The 6,669-nt window shown below is 42.0% G+C and overlaps 1 pseudogene; it reads right to left on the bottom strand.

Annotated features, from left to right (window-relative positions):
• Positions 1 to 3,350: 3,350 nt before the first annotated feature.
• Positions 3,351 to 3,964, bottom strand: LOC100468777 (annotated as a pseudogene).
• Between the last annotated feature and the right edge of the window lie 2,705 nt (positions 3,965 to 6,669).

The raw sequence follows: 6,669 nt of genomic DNA on the forward strand, positions 1-6,669 counted from the left end.
CTCTCCAGTGTCATTTCCCAGGCTTCTCTCTGGACATGCTCCCTGGTTTGTGTGACTCAGAAACGCAATAACCGAGAAAGTACGGACAACACGGGGCGCAGAGCATGTGCCCACAGCAGTACAGACGCAAGGCCTCTCAGGTGGCCTTCCGGCCTCCACCGTGGAAGGGCTTGGGCGCTTCCATTCCCGACTTCCTCTTCCGGAGTCGGCTCCTCCCCACCCCAGGCTGGCCCTCTGCCCACCTGCTTGTGCAGCTCGTCCTCCGGGCTTGGCTTTTCCTTGTGGTGCTTGGCGTCCATGCAGACATTGAGCAGCTCAGTCCTGGGCCGGGCTGCCCACACTGTGGCCACCCCCAGCAGAAGCAGCAGCAGCTGTGTTGTCACCCGCTGGGCCATATCAGTCTCTGAAGAAAGAGCTGCGGTCAGTGGCACCGAGGCAGGCAGAGGTGGGGCCTCCAGGTGGGTGGAAACAGCCCCAGGTAGGTGGAGCCTCCATGAAACCTGGTCCCGCCCCACCCCTACCCTTAGGTCTTCCCAGCTTCGGGGAGGGGTGGGATCAGACACCACCCCCTGGGACAGCCCTTGCTGGGGTCACTCAAGTGACTGACTTCTCCAGGTGGAAGGGATCCAGTGATGCAACTAAGGGATGGGGTTTGGGCAAAATGCAGAAAACGGCCAGATTTGCCACGGGTCCCCAGTCCCGTGTTTGAAATCCTTGGAGGCAAATGTTTCAGAATTTAAAATATATAGCATTTGGTAAAAGGCAGCAACGATTTTCATGCACTGAACAATCAAGCCCACATTCTGTGGTGAAAGAGTTACGCTGGTGGGTTAAATAAAAACTGTAATAACCTCAAAAAAAAATTAAAAAAAAAAATAATAAAGCACTCAAGGTAATCCCGTACCTCTTGCCACAGTGAGTGGTTTAGGAAACCCAGACTTTGACCAGTTTGTGCCTGTGAACCTTGAATTGCTAGTGACTCTGAGACTTTTCCATATTCTTTAAATAAAGCTGCTAAAAGCCTGCTCTCTTTCCATTTGGATAGTGAGAATTGAGAATATAAACCCTGGAATTACTGCAGCTACAGTCATTGTGAACAAAGCTGGCTTTAGAATAATGCTGATTCTCTCTAAGGCAGAGCAGAGAAATGGAGCAAAACTGGGTCCTTGACATTATTAAGCCACTGAATCAGATCAGTCTTGATACCTGACCATTATGTGAGCCAATAAATCTTTCTTATTTAAGCAACTTTCAGTTTTTAAAAAACTTCCAATACAAAAGGTCTTAACAGTTGTAAGGTACACAGGGAAGGGAATCTATCACAGATTGAATTCCCCCAGGAAATATACTTTGACATGGGGGTTCAGGTGTAGAAATTTCATTGGAGATTGCTCTTGGAATCCACCTCTGGAATGAGTAAAGGAAGTAAAATTGGACAGAGGAAGAAGTTAAGCTATGATGCAGTCCAGCAAAGACAGCCTTTTCTACAGAAAGGTCTGAAGACTTTATGCTACCTCAATGACCAATCATTTTGGCTGAACCCAGAGAAGTAAGGAGGCCCTCTTGAGCCAAAAGTAAGTTCTGGAGTAGGATTCGGTTGAAAGCTGAAGTTGAAAGCCTCCAACACTTTTAGCAGTTGGTGGAATGACTTTGGTCCTGGATGGGGAGAGCTCTGCAGTATACCACATTATCTTGACCATTTGCGTATAATATCTACAACCATTTACATATCTATGACCTTTACATATAATAAGTTCTAGAAGCAGCTCTTCCAAAGTTCTGTTGGGTCTCTTCCTGGAGAAATTTACAAGAAGAGGGTTGGTGGGATTAACTACAGCCCTCGAAGCTGCTTTTGGGACCATAATTGAAGCTGATCATCTCCTTCCTCTGCTACCCTTTCTAGATTTCCCTCACCCTCTGCTTGTCAAGGTAGCTTATGTAGTGCAGTAACCTAGACCTCTTTCCTGAGGAGACTTAGCCCTTTATCACCAGGTCCTTCTCAAGTTGTGGCTGTTGTACTTGTTCATGTACCATCTAAATTGGTCAAGAGGAAATCAAGACATCCAAATGGATTACTTGAGTATCAAACATATTCTTTACTGTCTGTTTTGTATAACAGCTGTCCTACTGAAGATCGGGGTCAGTTATACTCTCCTGCTGATTTCTGGGAACAAAGACCCTAAAGTGACCTGGAACTTTAGCTGGCAGTAGTTGGGGTTTAATGGGACTCTTCCTGAGGTAGCCAAAACCTCTAACCTCTGGGGGAAAAAAGGTTAAGAATCCCCCAAGTGGATCACTGTTAATCAGTATACAGAAATACTCCTACTTCTACCCTTTAGCTACTGGACCATCATGTATTCTCCCTCTTGGGGACCTTGTACCATATAATGAATATCAATTTAGAGTTTATCTTGAGTCCTGGAAGATGATGTCCTCCTCACAAGGTATCCTTTGCAAGCTAGCACCCAGAATGAATCTTCAACAAATCATTCCAATGCTTTATCAGTCTAGCAGTTTGTCTAGGTGGTGTAGTTTATGAAAAGACAAGGGGATCCCATGGTCATGTGCCCACTGCTATACTAAATCCCTTGTTGTTGGACCAAACACTTTAAATCCTCAGTGGTACTGGTTAAGACCTTACAGGCAGGAGGTCTAACTCAGAATGTATTTATATTCCAGTCAAGATAGACTGATACTACTTCCAGGGTGGAAGTACTTGCCACCAAGTAACTGGTAGGTCTTCTAAAGGGATGGTGCCATATTGTGGGCCAACCATTGGTCTCTGCTGCCGACACATTGGATATTTGACAGTGGCAGTAGATAGTAGCCTTGTAAGTGGGCATCCATGCTACTGGGCCTATGCATAATCTCCACTCCTGTCCCAATTCTTACCATGTGCTTGTTGGCCCAACATTGGTGTAGCCAGTGGCAGAGACTATTGTCTGGGTGACAAGTTATCATTTCTTGTAGTTGTTTGGTGCCTCTTCTGTGATGGATGCTCTCTGTTGGGCATTAACAGGTGAAACAAAGATCACATTTCATATCCACTTTTGTAGATTCAACCACATGCCTCTTTCTTAGACCTCTTTATCTCCTGTCTTTCTCCCTCCAGACTCTGACCAAGCAAACTAGCCTTTTGCCAGTGCCCATAACTTTCCACTCAAAGTAAACTACCAGATGCACAAGTCAAATCTCTGCTCACTTAGAGGTATTCCCCTCACTGTCAGAGCCACTCTTAAGTGGGTGCCTGTGGCACTTGGACATTGGGACTGCCAAATTTAGGTCCCCCACATCCTAGGGTACCAATGGAAGATGGGAAACCAGACCAAGGATGAGAAATAAAGTCTTTATCAGACCCAAACAAGGAGTCCATGGGTCTTGAGGACCTCTTCATGCTTATCAGTTGTCTTCTCCACATTCTTCTTGGTCTGTTTCTGCTACCGCATGAGCTACCACTTCTTCCTATAATGGAACTTGGCCTTCTCCTTTCTCTTCTTCTCTAGGGTGGCCATCATGGCCTTTACTTCCAGGGAACCTTGCAAGCTAGGTGCCCCAGGTATACAAACTTCCAAGTGGCCTTCAGATGCACAACCTTGAGGGCAACAAAAACCACCATTCACTTTTTCTTCTCATGAGGTAGCTGTGACAGGAGCAGGAGTGGGATCCCATCAAATACCATGAGGCAGTCCAAGGTGGCTCGGTCTTACTTGGTCTTGAGCAGCAAAATGCCTTGTACCATTCTGCCAAAAGATGTAGCTAAGGGCCCAGAATAACAGGGGACTGGAAGTGGTAAGGCTCACAGGATGAGTTGGTGTTCATGCATTTGTGTACTGCAACTTGTTTCTGTAGAAATTGCCAGAAACATGGATGCCTTCACAGTGCATGACCACCAACTACCTGCCTGGCAGTACTACTTAGCGATGATACTCATCTGACAACACAGGAGATGGCCTTGGCTATTCATGTACTGTGACTAGCCCCAACACCATTCTTGGTATCTGCCTGGAAAAGGCCAGGAACTATTCAACAAAAGATATTTAAGACTCCATTGCAGATGACATGACCTCACTCCGGAACCCAAGGGATCTGTGCTGTGATTGTCCCACTGGGACTTGCCATAAACTTTAAAATTTATATAGAGACAATAAAGTTCAAATATACAAGGATCATCATCAAATAATGATGAATCTCATCATTAGAGATAATTCTTGTCATCACCATCCTAGTGAGCATCTCTTTAGACCTTTTTCTCCATATATTTACATAAATAAAACTGTCTATGTGATTGCTGTTTTACAACCTGTTTTTTGATTCAATAATACATCCGTGAATCTAGATATACATCATTCCTTTGTTTGGCTGTATCATGAATTATTTAACCAGCATGCTATAGGTAATGAGTTCTTAACTGGATGGTACTGCCCTCTAGAGTATGTTTTGTGTCTAGAGTATTTACATATTGAAGTATGTATTATTTTGTTACAAATTGCTTTCCTTTTATTTCTCTTTAATATTACAATTAGGTATATTTTGTTTTAGGTGTCTGTGACTTCCATTTCAGGACTGTAAAGGAAATGTTAGCAAAATATTTATTACAAAAAGGGGACTGGGTTGGCTAGGATTGAGAAGTGTTGCTTATAGATAGGCATAGAGTATTTCTAATTTTCAATATTACAAAGCATGCTGTAATGAACATCTATACGCATTCATCTTTTAGAGTAGGTTTGCTATATTAAAGGGTATGCATGTTTAAAATTTTAACACATTACACCAATTTGCCCATACACCAACAGGGCACGAGAGTGCCAGTTTCCTCATACACTGCTCACCAACAGGAATGTGATCATGACGTCTATCCTATTGCTTTTCACATAAAAGCTAGGTAAAATTTTCTTAAAACTCATTTTATGCTCTAGGATAAATCTAGAGTCTTCCTCATGATTCTGAAAGTTCCAGGAATTTACTTTATTCCTCGTCACTTCTGGTTTTAATTTCTGACTTAAATAATTTCTCTTTCTCTTCTGTGTTTTGTTTGTTTTGTTCTTAGTAACAGCTATTTTGAGATACATTTCCCACACCATACAATTCGCCCATTTAAAGTGCACAGTACACTGGTTTTTGGTAAATTCAGAGTTGTGCAAGCATCCTTTCAATCAATGTTTTTCTCTTTTAAAGATTTTATTTATTTATTTTAGAGAGAGAGCACATGCTCGATGGAAGAGAGTAGGGGGCAGGTGGGGTGTAGGGAAGGGCAGAGGGAGAGGCAGAGAGATTCCCAAGCAGACTCTGCGCTGAGCATGGAGACCGATGTGGGACTTAATCCCAGGACCCTGAGATCATGACCCAAGCCGAAATCAAGAGTTGATCACTCAACCAATTGAGCCACCCAGGTGCTCTCCTCAAAATCAATGTTTTAAGAGAATTGTTTTCATCACCCCTTCCCCAAATCCGATAGCTACTAGCAGTACTCCTTATTCCCCAGCTCCAATCTTCTAGCCCTAGGCAACCACTAATACACTTTATGTCTCTATGGACTTGCCTATTCTGAAATGGAATCATAAAATATGTGGGCTTTTCTGACTGGCTTTCACTTAGCATAATGTTTTCAAGGTTCATTCATGTTCAAGCATGTAATAGGACTTCTTTTTTTATTATTGTTTATTTTGTGAATAATATTCTTTCATATAGATATACCACATTTTATTTATCTATTCATCAACTGATGGGCATTTTTGTTGTATCCACTTTTTGGCTATTATGAATGATGCTGTTATGAATATTCATGTACAAGTTTTTGTGTGAACATTTGTTTTTCTTTCTCTTGGGTATATACTTATAAGTGGAATTGCTAGGTCCATATGGTAACTCTGTTTAACCATTTGAAGAACTGACACTCTTTTCCAAAGAAGCTGCACCATCTTATGTTCCCATCAGTAATGTATGAGGATTCCAATTTCTCCACACACTCAACAACACCTGTAACATCTGTAACTTTCTGTGTTTTGATTACAACCATTCCATTGTGTATGAGTTTGTATCTCGTCGTGATTTTAATTTGCCTTTCCCTGATAGCTAATGATGTTGGACATCTTTTCATGTGTTAATTTGTCTGTATCCTTGGAGAAGTGTCCATTCAAATCATTTACCCATTTTTTTAAAGTAGGCTCCACACCCAGCATGGAGCCCAATGCAGGGGTTGGACTCAGGACCCTGAGATCGAGACCTGAGCTGAGATCAAGAGTTGGACACTTAACTGACTGAGCCACCCAGGCACATCTCATTTGCCTATTTTAATTGGGCTATTTTTCTTTTTATTATTGAGCTGTAAATTCTTTATATATTCTAAATACAAGTCCTTTATAATATATTTGCTTTGTAAGTATTTTTCCCACTCTATGGATTATCTTCACTTTCTTGATGGTGTTCTTTGAGGAACAAATTTTTAAATTTTGATTATGTCCAGTTGATCTATTTTTGTTGTTGCTTGTGATTTGGTGTCATGTCCAATAAACAGTTGCCCATTCCAACATCATCAAGATATATGTCTATATTTTCCTGTAAGGGTTTAATTGCTTAAGCTCATACCATTTAGGCCTTTAATCCATTAATTTTTGTATGTGTATATGCATAAATTTTGTGTATGTGCACCTTCAGTCTTTTGCATGTGGA

This window comes from Ailuropoda melanoleuca, chromosome 16 (genome assembly GCF_002007445.2).
Source record: "Ailuropoda melanoleuca isolate Jingjing chromosome 16, ASM200744v2, whole genome shotgun sequence".
Lineage (NCBI taxonomy): Eukaryota > Metazoa > Chordata > Mammalia > Carnivora > Ursidae > Ailuropoda > Ailuropoda melanoleuca.